The following is a 20,097-nucleotide window of genomic DNA, read 5'->3' as shown; positions in this document are numbered from 1 at the left end:
GAAGGAGAGTGCATGTAGATGTTTGTGAATAACTCCATCTGTATAGCATTGAGCAGACAGGATAATATCTTAGCATTACTACATAGCCCTAACACTTCCAGTGGTTGAGATCTGAAGACAGATGTTGTGTAAGGTGTCTGATCCTACTGAAGCTCTACTACCCAGCTTCATAACATTTAGGATTGCTTATATTTTAAACTAAGGAACTCAGATTATCTGGCAGAACTGTATATTTGACAAACAAAGCATTGATCACTTAATTCATGAATGAAGAAAAAAGCACAACAGTATATAAAGTTAAAGGATATGCATGATATGGTGTGAACAGGCTGTAAGGGTGATGTCAGGCTCGGAAGAAACAGCCACAGCAGTGCCAGTGAAATGTGATTGCGCTTGCTTTCCATAGGCGCAGATCCTGGGGGAGGGGGAGGGGGTTGGCGAGGGGGTCAAGTCCCACCCACTCTTCGTAGTGGGGGGGACAGTACATGTATTTGTCCTTACACCACACGCAAACACACTTTTACGACCCCTTAACAATGTTTTTAAACATTTAGAATTGTTAATTTATTTTGATGGGATTGTAACGCACCAGATTCTCCACCCCTCCTTATTTTACACAATGAACTAGTCTGAACCTGTGAACCTGACACGCCTCATTGCTTGCACATGTGTCATTGTGATGTGTACAATAATGTTTTGTTTTAGGAAGCTATCTGCAAAACAAACAAACAAACAAACATAAAAATAGAGTGAAAAACTGACAAGTTAGTGAGGTAGATATATATATATATATATATATATATATATATATATATATATATATATATATATATATATATATATAATTTAATTTTATACACAAATGATTTTGGGAAACTTAATGCAGCTTCTGTTATTTACTGAAAACACTTTGATACGAATGTGTTTAATGAAGGGGACAGGTGAAAAAACACAAAGTGAAAACAAAATTGAGATAGGAAAATGTTTTGGTGAAATGTTGCTTATCGTTTTGCGAAGGTAATTGCTGAGACTAGTGTAATTTTGACCTGATACACAACTTGTTTCCAACTTGTATTATCAAGCTCGCTACAACACATATGAAACCTATGCATAGATAGTGATGATAAGCTGTTTAATAAAGAACTGTGTAAAGCAAGAGACAGAGTAGATGTATTTATTTTAATACAGGATCGGCTATATTGACTACGTAGAACTCAGCTGTAGACGCAAGTAATGAAGACGTTGGTAGCAAAGGGAATTTTAGCATTGTTTTGCTGCAAAATCTAAAACAGCCTACGCCATTTATAGGTATTATACCAGTTTTTTGCAATAAAACTTTTCAAGCCGACCGGTTTCACACGATATCCCTGGTTACACTGCGAGCACTCAAAGCAGTACAGCACTGTGCCTTTTCTGGTCAAAGGCATGATAAATGAAACTAATATATAGTTGTCGTTTAGGCAATAACAAGTATGAGTTTGGGGGGGGGGGGGGGGTTGAAAGGGGCAAAATTACAGGGATTAACATTAGGTACATTAAGAACATTTCATATCGCTGCCGTTTTATGAATACTCGTCACATAAAATTTTCCTAATTGCCACACAAACCCCCCCCCCCTCCCCCCCCTTACAGTCATCTCAGTCGCCTACGTTGCTTGCGCATTTTAATAATACACAGAAAATAAAACAGTTGAACAAAACAGCACGCTGCACTTTGAGCCAATATAGACAAATAAAACTAAGTGGACGAACAAACAAGTATTATGCTGGTTTAAAATTATTGTGCTGGTTTATTTATTTTATTCTTAATTATCTCCACTCTCGAACAGGTGAAGCACTCACTGTTTTATGCAACGGTACATCTACATGTGAACTAATTGTACGCCCTGTGCTTCCATCTTAATTCCCATTTTAATCTGCACTTGGAGTGATTGTGCAATCCCAGTGCTTAAATACAATTATACTCTTTACATCACCTGTGCTACATAACCCATACTCTGTGTACCAACACCTGCACCAACAATAATACGCTACATACAACATATAACACAAAATACACACAGGGGCAGAGGCACCCTGCCACATATGGACACTGGAAATGAAGGGAGAGTAGTGACAAGCCCTATTTGCACAGTACTGAAAATCACCATATAAAACAGGTGGTTTTGAAATTTCTACCGACATCTGTGAAATGTAGTCCTGTGTGATAATTTTCTCAGAGGTGCTCTGGTTATTTTACAGGACATCGGAATCTTCTGTAAAATTTCAAACTCAGGCATCCTGTGTCTTTTTACTCCCGTGCGAATTGATCGTGTCATTGTTGTTAGAAATGATATAGGATTTGCGGGGTACTCGCAACAAAGCAATGTCAGCTTTCGCAATAAACCATATAATATAAAAATTGGTACAATCTGTCCTGAGTCTACAGTTCAGTAACACAACAATTTGGCATAGCCAAATTGGGGACTGGCAAAAATAGAAAACATAATTGCCGAAAAAATTTATTCTTTTAATTGTTATTTTAGCCTTTGGAAAAAAAGGTAAAACAAAATTTATTTAAATCTGTCTCATTGTTTACAAATCATTCACAACAGCGACTTCTCTGGCCACAGTATCATATTTCATTTTGAATTTACCAACTTTTGTTGATGAAAAATAATCCACATCTCTGAGGACACCTAGTTTTTAGTCCTGTGGGAATCATGTTTCAGAAGTAAAAATTCTGTAAATACTTGTGGCTTTCAACAGTATTGCTCCTCTGATATTTCTAGAGACAGAATAAAAGACAGAAAGCAATTCATGTTAAGAGGTATTAAGCTCCCTTTTAAGTACAAAATGTAACCTTACCGTATGGTTATTTACCTCCTAAAGACCCTGAAACTTGAATAAGATATATCAAAGCTGCTCGCAGAGCCCACCCTCGTGGGCATAAAAGGGCAGCGCTCACAGACGCTCTAACCCATTTTTCCCTTTCAAGACTGTCCTGATGGACAAGCCTTGTTCAGACTATTTGGCATTTATTATGTTTTACTTAAATGTATGTAATAATGTTCACTAATTACGTGTAATTTGTGCACTACAGCCTGTTGCTTGTTACCTCCCACTGAGGCCCCGTATGAAGTCTGCGGCTTAGTCGATCCTTTCCAGGGATCCAGCAACGTAGGTTGGCTGACTTGTGCTCTTCCTCCAGACTGGTATAGTTCCGGGTGGAGTTATTTCTCGTTTTTTTTTGTTATGGGACTGTGGCAGGCTGGCGAGTGGATAGAGGCCCAGAGACAGTCTGTAGTTCAAAAAACTAATTATTTTATTATAAATACACAAAAATAAAAGGGCACAAGGGCCAAAACAAAGCGATTTAAACACAAAAAGAAAGACACGGCCTGGCTCCCTCTGGTGGCGGAGGCGGCGACGGCGGCCCGGCTTCCTCTGGTGGCGGAGGCGGCAGAGGCGGCGACGGCGGCAGACCCTCGGCAACCCTAGAAAACAAAAAGGAGACACCAGCAGTCCCAAGCGATGCGGAGTCTCTGGCTCTGGGAGCGGCGGCTCCTCCCTCTCTGGCTCTGGGAGCGACGGCTCCTCCCTCTCTGGCTCTCGGGACGACGGGCTGCTCCTCCCTCTCTGGCTCTCTGCTCCTCCCTCTCTGGCTCTCGGGACGACGGCTGCTCCCCCCTCTGGCTCTCGGGACGGCGGCTGCTCCTCCCTCTCTGGCTCTCGGGACGACGGCTGCTCCTCCCTCTCTGGCTCTCGGGACGACGGCTGCTCCTCCCTCTCTGGCTCTCGGGGACGGCGGCTCCTCCCTCTCTGGCTCTCGGGGGCGGCGGCTCCTCCCTCTCTGGCTCTCGGGACGACGGCTGCTCCTCCCTCTCTGGCTCTCGGGACGACGGCTGCTCCTCCCTCTCTGGCTCTCGGGACGACGGCTGCTCCTCCCTCTCTGGCTCTCGGGACGACGGCTGCTCCCTCTCTGGCTCTCGGGACGACGGCAGCTCCCTCTCTGGCTCTCGGGACGACGGCTGCTCCTCCCTCTCTGGCTCTCGGGACGACGGCTGCTCCTCCCTCTCTGGCTCTCGGGACGGCTGCTCCTCCCTCTCTGGCTCTGGGGACGACGGCTCTCTGGCTCTGGGAGCGACGGCAGCTCCTCACCCCTCTCTGGCTCTGGGAGCGACGGCAGCTCCTCACCCCTCTCTGGCTCTGGGAGCGACCGCAGCTCCTCACCCCTCTCTGGCTCTCGGGACGACGGCTGCTCCTCCCTCTCTGGCTCTCGGGACGACGGCTGCTCCTCCCTCTCTGGCTCTCGGGACAACGGCTGCTCCTCCCTCTCTGATCTTGATGCTGTTTTGGTGACTGCTTTTAGCATCATCATTGCGAAGGCTGTTAGTACCATTCTAACAAGCAGGCTTCTCTCAGTTTCATCTGTGTACTGATTGAGTGGTTTTGCCAGTGGCTTATACAGGTGGGTATCCCTGTACATTACTACCCACAGTGACTGCGAATCAGTGGACCCGTAGAGTACGATACCGAGGTCATCGACCTGCTCCGTTCCCGACCCGGTACCAAACCAGGGCCGAGGTTACCGCACCAGTACCACATCGGTGCCGACCTGGTACCGTGCTCATACCATCCCTGTACCATACTGTACCAACCCAGTGCTAAAGACACCGAATCAACCTAGTACCGTCCCGGTGCTAAAGTCACTGAACTGCCGTGGTACCTTCCCGGTTCTGACCTAATAACGTACCGTATCAACCTGTGCTAAAGTCCCCGAACTAGTACAAAGATGAGGATTTGAACTTTACCATTTAGAACCAAGCTGTATTAATTGAATTTGTGCGTCAAGTGAAGCCAAATAGTCTTACAATCAGTCACACTGAAACACGTGACTAGCCTTTTGGAAAACAAGTGTTTGTTCAAGTGTTTGTATTATGAGTGCATTTCTCTAATTTTGAAAGTAGAGGTGGAAAATAAATGGTTTCAGGTCATTCCCAGATGGTGTTTTATTTATTTATTTATTTAGGGTGCATTGCCAAGCAGAAGGCTGACACGTGGATTTGGAGTGTTCAGTTTTATGCACCTCGAGAATAGCTCTTTCATTTTTTTAGAAAGAATGTATGGTTCTGTAATGAAACAAACCATACATTTGCTTAGACTGCTTTAATATCAGACATAGTTAAAAACAAGGGCTACGGAGCACCACTTGAAGTGGGGGGTCATCGATTTTCTCTATCACCCCCACCTCTTTTATAATTGTGCCTATCTACTTGGTACTGACCAAGTTTGCCTTACATGTTCTTCAAACTTGGTTTGTGTTTTTGATATCTCTTTATTATACATAGTAGCCTACTAGTACCCATCACAATCTTTTTCATACTTGCAGTGGATCGACCAAAGACCATATTTAAGGTGGTACGGCTGGATTATGTTATTAGATGGTAAATTCTGTTTTAAGTTTTGTTTAATTACTGCTTCAATGTTGTGTTGCTTTATGTTTAATTTATCACATTTTGTATTTAACAAAACATTTGGTAATTTTAATTTTAAAAAAATGACCAGTGTTTAATTACCATTTCAAAGCCAGGCTACCTTATACTTAATATAGTCACGTTATGTGAGGGCAGAAGTAAAAAGATTACTAATAAAATGTTTACAGAAGGTAAAGACAAATAATTTTAATGGAAAATGTAAATAATATCTGAGGGCAGTTACTTATCACAATACTTGCCATGGTTACTTGAAATACAATAGAATGAAAGAGCAAACACTCACCCAGATAGCAGGTTATGGGCCACACTTTCCAAAGAAATTCTGTCTGTGGTAGTTCTCTGTGCAAATTCCGATGCAGTTGAGATCATGTCTGTCAGGGTGAGGGTTTCCTTATGGCATTGCCCACGCATCAAGTCATTAAGTCTCTTTCGGTGTCATTTTTGATCGTAAATAATTTTTAATGCGATGAAGAGATGAAAAGCACCTTTCTGCTGTTGTTGTGGTCACTGGTATTGTGTAATACAAGCGGAGCAGTTTGTGAACTTCTGGAAGTAATCTCTTAGCCACTGGCACTTCGTTCATTGCATCAGAGATGGATCGGAAGCTTGTCACTTTTTTAATTGTGTTTCCCCTTTCTTCTTTTAAAGTTTCTGGCAAAGTATGCAGCTGTGTGTGCAATCGGTCGGAATCAAAGTCATCAGGATAGGTTTCCAGAGTTGTTGTTGATAACGTTAAGGTTTCTCCATTAGCAGCAGTAAGCAGCAGTTGTTCAGTATCGCTAGCCACTACAGTGTTCTTCTGGTCAAACCGCCGAGCCAGTTCGCGATCCAGAATATCTAAAAGTTCGTAGTATTGCCTCATGTAAAAGCATTCTGGGCTCTGAAAGGAGGGGTTTGTTCTTCTTGGGAGTCTCTGGTGCCTTGGCAGTACTGGAGCAGCAGTTAAATCTCTGGCAGCCTCTGCTACAGAATCGTCGAATGTTCTGCAGGCCTGTTCTGAACATTGCCGTTGAAGAAACCCACTTGTCAATTGTACAGCTTTTTGTGCATCCTGGAGTGATGTGTTTACTGCTTGCAATATCTGCGATAATTGTTCAGTAACAGAGAAGACAAGGTAGGAGGGACACAATCCATAAAAAGTGTTGGACGCAATCCATAAAAAATCCATTTTTCAAGCATTGCCAAAATACCAACAGCTCTTCTCCCATGTTCACTGTGAGAGTCATTGTTAATCTGAGTCATCACAGCACACAATACCCTGCAGCTGTCAAGGATCAATTTCACTGCACCTGTGCGGACAGTCCATCGTGTAGGACAGAGAGTGCACAAGTTTTGACTCTCTGGAGACATGTCTTACTTGAATGTTTCCAAGTGGCTTCGCTTTGGTGATGACTTGATAAGGTGAGTCACCTCTAACACTAGGTCCAAAGCATCTTTTTACACTTTTACTTTCATCTTGTTAGGCACAGGTTTATACAATGTGCCAGGCAGGGCAGCAGGGTTTTGTTGCTTGGATGTGACCAGACATATTTGCTGCACCAACATATGCTTGTCCCCTGCACAGTTGGAGTGGCATGTTGCAGCATAACAGAATGTCATTAAGCACACTATAGATATAGTAGTAGGCGAGTCAGTTTGAGGCAGGTCAACTAAACCAATAAAATCCTCATGAATGATGTACTCTTCGTCTACCCGGTGAATTAATGCGACCAACTGTTCTTTGTTGGCAATATCACATGTTTCGTCAGCAAGTATTGAATAAAACCCTGCCTCATGCATCTTTTTCAGCAGTCTCCGTAAGATGTCAAGTGATATGAAGTGTATCAGTTCATTGTTGATGTCATGGGACATGTCATTTTTGTCATTTAGCCAATGACAGAGATTTGGACAGTCTTCAGCACATAGTTGCAAAAGCTGAAACAGATTTCCACTGTGGGCATCATGCCCTGCTCCTCCTTAATACATGAGGTAACAAAGGGAGGTCAGTTGTTTAAATAACATTTCATGGCGATACTTCTGTTGGGCCCTTAGTCGAGAGTCTAGCTGTGTTGCGATGGTTGGTTGTTTTGACATTTTGGAATTGTGCTGTAGCCTCCCGGTGAGATTGTAGTTTGTTCATGTTGCCTAAAGGATTCAACTGCATTTTTCCAATTCTGGAAACGATCATCTGTGAACGCCCCCTCTGTGTTTTTGTTAACGTTTAAAACCTTAGCTGTGCAGAACTGACAATATGTACAAAAGAGCTTTCCTCTTACTGTACAGAGTGTTAGCCAGTGGTAGTCTTTAAACCAGTTAGACTGCACCGTTCTTGTTCGCTGAGACGTTTCCGTTTCTTATGCCCGCTTTGTTGTTTCCAGTGTAGCGGGGTCGACTGGTTGTCATGGTCTGGTAAGATCAAGACAGCATTCGAAGGTAATTGATTTATTTCCACCACGGTTCATATTTGTCTTGTTAGGTCCAAATTCTTTTATTGAATTGCACACAGTGAGTGACTGGCACGAACAAATGCTGTGATGACATAGAAGGGGGCTTAACATAGATGTAGTGCATAATATCAAAAAGTGGTCTTAAAGTGGTCAGGCCATAATTCCCCACCCCCGGCACCACTGCCTATGGTTAAAAAAAACCCAGAGACCTTACATTTCTAACAGATACCAAAAAGGCTAACAAATGTATATTTTGCCCAATAATTGCTTATTAAGGAGTATTTTTTTCTGTTGACGAACTTGCTTTTATTTTATTATTTTAGTATTTTGAAACACGTATTTCATATACAATGCTTTAGATTGCACACTACCTTTCAAGTGTTGTAGTCCAACCGTCTCCATTGTGAGCAACTGCAGAAGTACCACAATGGAGTAGTTTATCTATACAATTGTATTTGAAATATTTGCATATCCTAAATAAACACATAAACAAGTGAAGAACCATAATTAGCACAATTACCAGCCCACTATAACTTTATTAAACATAATACGTGGTAGGTCAGTTGATTTTAAAGCATCGATTTAACAGCTGAGCAAATACTTTGTTGAACAATTTTAAATTTTACATACCACTCTTTAATTACCTCTTTTTTTTAAAAAATAGTATCAAACACATATGTAATGTAATTGGAGATCTTTTAAGTCAAGTTATTTCTCAGTTTTATACATTATTGTTGAGTTTTCATCTGTCAAAAAATAGGAGTTAATTGAAGACTGGAGTAAACACTAAATATGTTTAACTGGTTATGTTGTATACAAAGCAGTTCTTGGCAGAACTGCTTGACAGAGTAAAATGAGGCCTTAGAATGAGCCAGATTCCTAATTACTGTTCAAAACAGTTTATTCTTTCCCAACAGGAACATTTTTTGCTTTCTAAGGGTTGTCACAGTAGCTTCTTAGAATTAGTCTTGCCTCTCTCAATGAAGCTTTAACTGTCCTACTCGAGGATAGCACTGTGGAAAGCTCAGCACTAATTACTTCCAATTAGTATCAAAACCTAAGAAAGCTCTTATTGTTAAAAGGAATGTGTGGCTGCATTTGAAGGATTGTTTTAAGTTAATGTACCAAAACACGTGAAGTATGCATGGTTAGTTAAGTCGGCACACCATGTTTGTTTTGTAATATTTGCTTTTATGTTCTTATATTGGCAGTTGTCCAATGCATGAAGCACGTGATGTAACAGTAAAACGCATAACAAAAAATAGAAAATACAAAAAAGTTATCAAATATGAGTCAAGATCCCTATAAGATTGATGCAAATAATTGTACTCGCATGTGATTGTTATGTGTAGTTGCTGGTGTAGTTGTTAGTAAGAAGAATGAATGTGTATGAGACTAACCTTAATGATACCGAAGTCTAAAGGTGACTGGATTCTGAAAGCAAACAGCAATGTCCTGCCAGCTGGATTTTTTTCTTCTTCCTGCTGTCATTTTTTAAATAAGTTAGCTGTTTAAGCCATATGTCATTGTTCGTTTAATGGACAATGTTACCAGTGACTGCAGAGACTGATTTTCAAGTGCAGTAGAGCATGGGCAATTACAATTTAAACAAACATATACATTTTGTAATTCAGTTGAAAATGAACTTAAGTGTGATTAATTTGCTTATTTGTGATATATTTTGTGCATCATCATTTTAGTCAAGGAACGCAAATGAATTCAAACCTAAAGTGTGTATTCATTCTGAAGTTGGGCTTGTGGGGGTTTCCAAGGTGACATTAAGGAAAATAAAACAATTACTGGTACATGATCAAATCCTTTTCCTTTCATATACAATCAAGATACGACTTGCAGGTTGATTTAATAACATTAATAAAATAAAGCAACATGTTATTTTTCTACTGCTAATGAGCCTGGCTGTCAGGAGTAAGACTCAGCTTATTGCTGTCAGTGGGTCAAGTTCTCCCAACTAGAAGCTTTTCAGTCTTAAATGCTGACAAATTATTAGCATCATTTCAGCCTGTGATTTTATGAAATGTGAGACAGTCATTATCCAGGATTATCTTTGGACTGAGTATCTGATTTTGAACTTTAAACAGACCTTAAATCGCAGCGCTGAAATATACTCTGAAAGGCAGACACACAGGAGCATGTTCAGCTGTCAGACATTAGTTTAAAATAAATGCTTTTTATTAGTGTCAAAGAGTAAGTAGCTGGGTTCCAAAAAATATAGTGTTATACTTCCCCACATGTTGCTACAACTGCTTAAATAATGTACCTGTAATTTATTTTTTCGTTGTTAACATCCTGACAACTTTTTACACTTATAACTTTAAAGTCTGTTTCAAAGCTATTTTTAAAATGTCCGCTCTAGTGCACTGGGGTTTGAGATCTGTCCTCTAAATCACTGCAGAAAGAGCGATTTAAACCATAACAGGTGCATAGGTGTTCATGGATTGTTATTGCAGGATTACTTGTTTGACAATGTGGGCAGTAATACTTACACTATCAGCACACAGTGACGGCGAGCAGGCCTCCCTGGGCATTGCAGGCTCGACAGCCCTAAGCGGTGCAGGACAGGCAAACCCAGGCAGTGCAGGGCAGGCAACCCCAGGCGGTGGAGATGGGAGCGGCAGGTAGTCCTCCCCTTGCATTAGAGGTGGGACCTACAGGTAGTCTTGCTCTTGTGGTGAAGGCAGAAACAGCAGGCAATCTTCCTCTGCTGGTGATGGAGACAGCAGGCCTTTTCCACCTCGCCCTGGAGACACAGGCTTACCCCTCTTGGGCTGTGGACGCTCATGCTCCCCTCTTCTGGGCGCTGGACACTCGTGCTCCTACCCTTCTGGGCCCTTGACGCTCGTGCTCCCCCCTTCTGGGCCTGGACACATGGGCTCCTCCCACTTGGGCGTTGGACACAACGAGACTTTGGCTTCATCCCCCTCCTCGTTTGTGTCCCAGCTGATCTCCGGGCAGCTTTACCGACAACAGTAGACACACCACTCCTCATCCTCCTGCTCCACAGTGGAGTACTCCCTCTTTACCCACCGGATGAGGTCCCACGGCCAGATCATTGGGTCAACTCTCGTTTTCACACACAACAAAAAAATCCAGAGAAATAAAACAAAAAGTGTACCCACAGTGTTGTTCCTGGCCTGAGTCTTGGAGGCGCTGTTGTCCTGGTTCTGACATCAACTGTGAACAGGATCACTGTAGGGGTGACTTCAGACCAGAAACAGAAACCACAACACACAGCAACTGCGGGGCGAAACTGAGACGCTACGACTCTGAGTGTTTTATTTAACAAAAATAACGCAAAACAAACACAAAACAAAAAGGCATGTGGGCAAAAACAAACAAACACAATCAATAATTCCAACAAGTATCGTGCTGGTCCTCCAGCAAGAGTAGCAATTGTTATTTCTATTTATTATTTCTCTTTACCTCCTACTCCTGTTCTCCATTAATGAACACTCAACAACAACCCTTGCAGCCAAAGCTGTAGGTCTTAACTAGCTATTAATTTATTTTCCTTCTGTCACATTTTACACATGGTTTATTACAGATGCATGACTGTCAGTAGCTGATAAGTCATGCATTCTCACAAGGTGTTTCTAAAAACTAAATAACAATAACAAACTAACAAATAATGGCGGACGGCACCCTGCTCGTCCTGCCCAACAATACAAAATAATACAACAAAACAAAATACAAATCATAACATGCACAAGGAAGGGAGTAACCCATCACAACCCACCAGGTAGAATATGTCAAAGATTTGTTTGTTTTTTTTTTCATTTAAAGTCAAATAGAAAATAGTAGAATTAATACACTACACTTTTACATCATAACATGCACAACTGTGAAATATTTAGATATACGGTAATATTATTTATATATATAACCAAGACACTGTTACTGATATGCATATCAGTATAACATTTTATATAACATTTTAAAAATGAAATCTCTTTGTATAAGTACATTCTTGGGGTGAAGGAAAATTATGGCTTTACTAGTAGCCTATTAATTAACACATCAAACATTTCCCATATTTAGTACAGTAACTTTAATGTAATTTCTCTACGCTGAAGAACGCAATTCCATCCCCAACCACCCCAACTCTCATTTACCTTATTTACTTTTTAAAAAGTACAACCTTTTTCTAATGCTGTGAGAAAATGTATCTATGATTGAAGCACTCAGGCTTTTGGTATACCCTCTAGTCTCATTTCCTGTACAGTATACATTTTGAATATGCTGTTTCATTTTGAGTATATAGCTAGTTACATATTTTTCATAGCTTAGCCGTTCATCAAAACATGCCTGAGAAACAGCTGGTTTTTGTACATTCCTTATCTCAGTATGTCACATGACAACACCAGGTTGCTTGTTCTTTCCTTACTGATAGCAAATGTATTTGTTTTATTTGTTATGAAACACTACTAGAATGAAACATGTGCCTGCTTCACATGCTCTAATGAGTAGGTCATTATTAAAAATGTATGCTACTGTATCACTTCTATGAAAGAGAAGTCCACACAGTTATTTTTCTTTCTGATGCCCTTTGTTTTGTGGCGGCTGGAATAATGCCACCATGGTTACCTGATACCACTGTGCTTATATTCCACTTGGACTCTGTGTGGCATTTCAGTAAAGCACTGTTCTGATTTGTCTTAGTGTATGTAAATACTGTATAGTATCTCATACTACAGACACAGTTTTTCTATTCAGTTGTTCGATTTAATCTCTTGACATTTCGATCCACTGGCCTAACTGGGAAAGAAGTCAAGTCTCAAGAGAATGTTTAACTCTTTGATGAACTATGGCTGTATTTCAGTTTAGCAGTGTGGTAACGAGTATGTGTCATACATTCAGGTCTCCCAAGGATTTGTCGATGCAGTGTGTGGAGGGGAAAGAGATCTATGATAAGAGTCCTGGCGCAGTAATTATTAAGAGACAGTAATCCAGGGCTGATAAGACCTGATGACCAGGAATGTAAATTACAGTTTTAGTACTGCTGACACAAAGTAAATTAAACGTAAGTTAATATAAAGGATGCAGGAGGATAGCTGTTGAACTGGGAAAGAAATGTCACGTATAGCACGATGAATGTTGAGACCAAGTACAATATTGTATTTCTTATCATTGAAAGTAGATTGTGGACTGAACATCAAGAGTTGCATAGTTGTTGTTTTTTGGAAAGGTTTAGATCAAAGCATTGTGGCAAAGTGGGGTTTGTCTTGCCACATTCAGGACCTTTTCACTGTCTGATTGAAAATAAGTACTTCAGCAACAGTTTATATGACAGGACGGTGGCTGTATATTTATTAGTTTTTACAAACGCAAAACAAATCAAACAAAATAAAAGCCTAACTCCATCAATGAGTGCTTAAACTAAACTTTTCACAAGTTGTACATTTTACCAGGGATACAGTTATCTGTATATTGAAGAAACTAAAATGCTTTTACAGTATGGGATAAAAAAACATGAAATAAAAAAAAAAAACATGATTATCTGTATACATGGGTGTTCAGTTAAAGAGTTCAGTTAAAATGTGTTGCTACTGTTTAAATAACATGTCTGTAATTTTTCTTTTCATTGTTAACATCCTGACCACTTTTTAACACTTGTAACTTTCTGTGGTCGCTGTAGTGCACTGAGATCTGTCCTCTAAATCGCTTCAGGAAGAGCAATTAAAAAAAAAAAAAAAACATAACAACAGTTTTCTGTTCTGTATTACATCATGGATCGTTATTGCTGTGTTACCTGTTTCATAATGTGGGCAATAGTCCTTACACTATGAATGCACTAGAGTGGACATATTAATTAACACACTAAACATTTCCCATAATAATTCTTACATTAAATTTTATGTAATTTCCCTACTCTCAAAGACGCATTTCAGACCCACCCTCCAGACCCTCATTTACCTTTAAAAAAATCCCATCAACACAAAAAGCCTAGCCCAGTGACAGAGAAACAGAAGAAATATTATCATCAGCAAAAAAACTATTGGTTCACTACAATCAACCATGTACTAACAGTGTAAAACTATAAATGTCCTTTATAGCAAATAATCTTTTTTATTATTATTTTTCTTATTTTCTCCCCAATTTGGTAAGCCCAGTTATTGTTTATTTAAACCCGGCTCACTACTGTCACCCCTGTGCTGACTCGGGAGGGACGAAGACTGACACATGTGTCCTCTGAAACGTGTGCCGTCAGCCGTCTGCTTCTTTTCACTCTGCAGGCCCACTTACAGGCAGGCCCTCAGGTTCCCTGCCAGTCCACAGGGGTCGCTGGTGTGCGGTGAGCTGAGGACACCCTGGCTGACCTAAGTCCTCCCCTCCCCAGGGCGATGTTCAGCCAATTGTCTAGGAATGTGAGATGGACAAGTGTCTAATCTTTCCAACGTTAACCCTGATGACACTTTCAATGCTTTTATATAAGGCTCATGAATAAAAAAATACAAAAATACAAAAAATTCTTAAAGCTCCAAATTGTCATTAGCAAAGTTACCAAATCAGAAATAAACAAGTCAGACATATAATTTAGGGGCCTGTGATCACTCTAAAATTGTTTACTATTTGTATCATAAATACAATTTATGTTTTGTTTTCTTTCAGGCAAAACATGTGCTAATGGCAATTTGGAGTAATATGAGAATTTAGCCCATAGTTTTGTTCTCATGAGAAAGTCTTATGGATTTGCATATTTTTTTAGTGCTGATACTCAGGATGAGTCACAGTTTTGTAAATGTTAATAAAGCTGCTAGTGTAGGTGCATCAATAAAAAATATATATATATATATATTACTCAGCTTAATTATAATAGAAGGACCGAAACATTGTGTGCTTAATCATAAAGCGTATTATTTGGTATCTGAACATTGTGTATTAAGACACATTATGACCAATGAAGTGGCATCTTTAGTTAGCCAATATATGCTTTTAGATACCAATCTCACATTTATTTTGAATAATATTCTAGCCATTAGAACATTCCCATTGCTGTCTTTGTAAGAACACTCTCTTAATTAGCATCTCTTCTATACATGATTGTGATATTGATCCTGTGAGCTGCCTGGCTGGCAACATATCCGGTCTTGACAGCAAATGCAAACATAGTTCAAAAATAAATCATTCAGTATATCTTGCAGAGAGGATTTAGGTCTGCTGCTAACTGTAGCATGTCTTTGAAGAGATGATGGAATCTAAAAGTTCAAATGTAAATGAATGACTGAGACCTCTGTATTCTTCTCCCACATTTTATTTCTCAAAATATCCTTAGCTCCTTACCTAGAAGAACCTGCAGTCTTTCTCAGCTCCAGTAAGGGTGCTGAGATTTCCCCCTGTCCACTACAGCTGTTCTGTCGCCGCATGTCTGCTCCCCTGAAATATAATATCATAATCTCTCCTTCATTTAATGCTGACAGGCCATTACAAACTATGATTTATTTAAGTACATTTTTTGTAACCAAGTAGTGTAGAGTGAGTATGTTCAAGATTTATGAGGAGCTATAAAGTGTGTAAGATTTATTTTCATGGTGCCGTTGGATTCTCAGTATTTTTAAGATACCACAATAAGTGCTCTTGCACTTATTCTTGTGTGACCTGCAATAGCACCTGACACATTTGCACATGGTTATTTTACACTCATCAGACATGGCACCCCCAAAAGGCTATTAAGGTAATAATTGAACAATCATCATAATACAAGATTTGCAAAGCTGAAAAACACAAAAAGAGAAATTGTTATGATTATCAGAATGTGGAGATATGAGAAGGTATGTATGCAGTCGTAGCAGATATGTATAGTACTGTATGTTCATATTTTTTTATGAATTCACTGTATTAGTTTTTGAGAAACTCAATGACAGCAACTACTCACTGTAGATGCTGATTACTGCTTTGTCGCCAATAAAACAATCTGTGTGAACAGATTTAGCCTGGTCAATATCTGAGGTATTTCAAGGCCAATGCAAAAAATAGCCGTCATTGTTTATTTTAACAAACACTTCGACCTCACTGGCAACCCTTTTAGGGGGGAAGGAGGTGCAGGATCCATAAACTCAACATGGAGGGAGTTAGACACGCTCCAGAACACTCACTTCCTGGTGTCTTTGCCTCAGCCTGTTTTCTTATTGGTTTGCTGCAAACTCCCCTTGGAAGAGTACTGTTATATTTAAAGTGACATGCATCCATCAAACAAAACATGTTCTTATTTCTAGCACATTTACTTTAAACTTAAATAAATAATAGTCCCAACTACTGCATGTTTTTTTCAAAGTCACAGAAATAAGGTTATCTTTGGTCAAACAGTAATATAATATAAAGCCTATATAGTTGCCTAATAATATTGTAGACACATGGTCCTTGCTTGGCTATGTATTGTTTTATACTATTTAACATTTCTCAAATAACCGCAACATTATCAAATGAAGAATACTCCTTGATTGCTTTGGGAATATTTAAAGATGCATAAACTGCTACATTTAAAGATGTTGACAGTATTGCATTTTTCTATAGAAACAGTAATATCATATAGTAAATGTATTTTCCCTTTTTTACCACATCAAATTTAGCTTTGAATTAGTTCTCACATTAAAATGCATGTACTTTTAATTTCCCCAGCTCTGCCAGACATTTTGATTTTCAAGGATACCATCTCTTTGCCTGACCCACCTCCCCACTACTCTGCTATAGATTTTCAGTTAGACAAAGGTGACAATGCAAGTGAGATGCTAAGCCCATTGGATATGCTTGGACACTGATCACAGCTTGTCAGAGATGAGAGGTAAGTATTAAAACGTTTTCTGTTTTTTAAAGTAGAGGTTTCCTATCTTTTCACAGAAAGTTTCTCATACAATTAGAGTAGGCAGGGCTCCAATAAATACAGTACTATTGTTAACTGCAGTAATAAATCACAAAATTATCTTTAAAAACTGTAGATTTAAAATTAATTCCTCAGGCAAGGTCACCTGCCTTCTCAGTCAAGTAAAATAAAAAATCTGCACCTGATGATCCTTTTCTTTTTTCTTTTTTATATAATGTAGAAAATATTAGAAATGTTTGGTACGGTATATTGCAAAAATAACACTAGTGTCAGTAGCAAGATCATTTTTCCTAATGTATTAATGTGGCAAAGTGGTTTGCAGTGTACAGGTGTAGGGGTGATGCAGTGCTCAAGACAATGACAAAAAACAAAGTATTGGTGAAATCGTGGTTTATTTATAATCCAAAGTCTGATGACAACAGTAAAGAAATGGAGGGCTGGCAATAAACAGCGATGTTTATTTCACAGTTCAAGAAACAACGGGTTGCAGTCCCGAAACAATAGACACAGTTAAACACACACACACACAAAACACACATGGTCACAAGTCCAAAGTGAGTGCTGTAGTACTTGTGGTAAAATACAATTTTAATCCGTTAACAATGGTGCAGTGTTGTCCAGGTTTTTTTGGCCTTAAACGACAACTCCGGATTGTGTTAGATGTCTAATAAATAACAAGCTGGACAATTAGATGATACAAACAAACAAAACACTCATGGTTATTTTATACTTGTCCTTCAGTGGGTCTCAACCATAAACAATGGAACAGATCACCTAGCCACACCCCTTTGGTTAGCGAGTGCAACTGTTTCTCCTCCAATCCGCAGTTGCCCCATCACTTTCCCTCTGGGGCGATGACTTAATGTACCGCAGCTGTGCCCCCTTTCTAGATGGCCGACTTCCACCTAACCCTGGGAATGAATTGTCAAGTCTTCCAGTCCATGGCACTCTGTTCCCTTTATACAATGCCCTCACAGGTCGGGAGAGAGATTTATCACCAAGAATCATTCTGTCTCTGCAACAGTTAGCATGAGTATTTCTCTATAATGTATGGTGCTGGTTGTTATAGTGAAACAGACTGAAACAAGGGGTTTTGCTACAGTTTTTTGAGGGAACATGTCAGTTTTTCAATGATATGTGCCTTTTCGCTTTTCAGTATTGTCTGTTATAGTATGCAGTTCTTTGTACTGCTGTAAGTTGAACAACCCTTTCATGCAGATACGTGCTATGATCCTAGGTCAGTGGTTCCTCTATCTGTCTGTTCAGTAAAAAGCTTAAACTTACCAACAATGTTGGTCACATGCACATTATTTATTTTTACATTCTTTGAGATTTCTTAGTCTTGAGGGATCAGAATCCAATTCATAATTTTGAAGAATAGTATTTGTCAGGAGGTTGCTAGCTGACAGACGTAGTGTAACAGCGCTGGAAATTGATCTATGTTAATAATAGTGGACACAGTACACTGCCTGAGTTCACCATTGATCATTACGCTGCTATTTACAAGATGCTAGAAATCAATATTTTTTTTTTTTCAATTTGAAAGTCCAATATATTTTCCTGTTAACTTGTTAAAGCCAATGAGGTGATAAATAATGCCCTAATCAATATCTGGGGACTCATGCAGTAAACAGCAGTAACCAGTTTACATTGCAGTAAGCCCCTTACTGCGTGCTTTGTACACCTGCTGTATTCACTAACCAGCGGCAAATGACTATGCATGCAAAAAGAATCGTGTGGAAAAAGATATCGCATACGAGTCATTTACATATAATTAATAATGGTAATCCATGGAAAGGTATTCAATTTCTCTCCTCTTATACCACGAGGAAGGGACTTGATATAAAAACCATATTTACTTAATGGTGCTAACTTTCTAAGTGTCTCAGCGAGTGTTAAGTTTACCTCTTATTGAAACCAGGTGGTGTCCGTCTAAATCACAATATAAATAGAGCAGACCACAAGTAGTGCTGTGTGCGAAACGTGATAAACACATACATCTGCTTTCAGGTACTGTATTTAATTTTTTTCCAGGATAAATGATTGCCTGTGTTCCACAGAACACTACAAATAAAATATCAGATATAGGCTACATAGGATGAGGTCTTACTAATGCATTGTACAGTTTTAACATTACTTCCCTTGATTTAAATTCAACACTTTTCACAATATATCCGAGCATCCTGTTGGCCTTTTTTATAGCTTCCCAACATTGTCTAGATGAAGACATTTTTGAGTCAACAAAAACTCCTAGGTCTTTTTCATAGATTCCTTCTTCAATTTCAGTGTCTCCCATATGATATTTATAATGCACATTTTTATTTCCTGCGTGCAGTACCTTACACTTTTCTCTATTAAATGTCATTTGCCATGTGTCTGCCCAGTTCTGAATCTTGTCTAGATCATTTTGAATGACCTTTGCTGCTGCAACAGTGTCTGCCACTCCTATTTTTGTGTTGTCTGCAAATTTAACAAGTTTGCTTACTATACCAGAATCTAAATCATTAATGTAGATTAGGAATAGCAGAGGACCTAATACTGATCTCTGTGGTACTCCACTGGTTACCACACTCCATTCTGAGGTTTCTCCTCTAATCAGTACTTTCTGTTTTCTACATGTTAACCACTCCCTAATCCATGTACATGTGTTTCCTTGAATCCCAACTGTGTTCAGTTTGAGAATTAATCTTTTATGCAGGACTTTGTCAAAAGCTTTCTGGAAATCTAAATAAACCATGTCATATGCTTTGCAATTATCCATTATCGATGTTGCATCCTCAAAAAAATTGAGCAGGTTAGTTAGACACGATCTCCCTTTCCTAAAACTATGTTGACTGTCTCTCAGGATACTGTTACCATATAGGTAATTTTCCATTTTGGATCTTATTATAGTTTCCATAAGTTTGCATATAATAGAATTCAGGCTTATTGGTCTGTAGTTACCTGGTTCAGTTTTGTTTCCCTTTTTGTGGATCGGTATTACGTTTGCAATTTTCCAGTCTGTCTGTACAATCCCTGTGTCAAAAGACTGTTGCATGATCTTGGTTAGCAGTTTGTAAATAACTTCTTTCATTTCTTTGAGTACTATTGGGAGGATCTCATCCAGCCCAGGGGATTTGTTTATTTTAAGAGCTCCTAGTCCCTTTAACACTTCTGCCTCGGTTATGCTAAAGTTATTTAAAATTTGGATAGGAACAGGTTAACATGTGGGGCATGTTGTCTGTATCCTCCTTTGTAAAAATTTGTGAAAAGTAATCATTTAATATATTTGCTATTTTTGTTCTTCATCTATGATTTTGCCATTTGTATCTTTTAGACATTTAACCTCCTCTTTGAATGTTCTCTTGCTGTTGTAATAC

The 20,097-nt window shown here is 39.4% G+C and overlaps 1 protein-coding gene across 11 annotated transcripts in view; it reads left to right on the top strand.

The window, feature by feature from the left end:
- The window catches only part of LOC121297735 (sorbin and SH3 domain-containing protein 2-like), a 100,863-nt gene that overhangs the window by 12,356 nt on the left and 68,410 nt on the right, over positions 1-20,097 (top strand). For 7 of the 11 annotated variants that reach the window (XM_041224374.1, XM_041224310.1, XM_041224286.1 and 4 more), the window contains one exon: positions 16,537-16,699. The exons of the other annotated variants lie outside the window; for them this stretch is intronic. The gene's annotated coding sequence lies outside the window, so the exon portion shown is untranslated. The remainder of the gene's footprint in view (positions 1-16,536; positions 16,700-20,097) is intronic. 11 annotated transcript variants of the gene reach the window in all.

The sequence above is a fragment of the Polyodon spathula genome, chromosome 2, assembly GCF_017654505.1.
Source record: "Polyodon spathula isolate WHYD16114869_AA chromosome 2, ASM1765450v1, whole genome shotgun sequence".
Classification (NCBI taxonomy): domain Eukaryota; kingdom Metazoa; phylum Chordata; class Actinopteri; order Acipenseriformes; family Polyodontidae; genus Polyodon; species Polyodon spathula.
The sequence above is the reverse complement of the archived record's forward strand: the minus strand, read 5'-3'. Positions and strand labels throughout refer to the sequence as shown.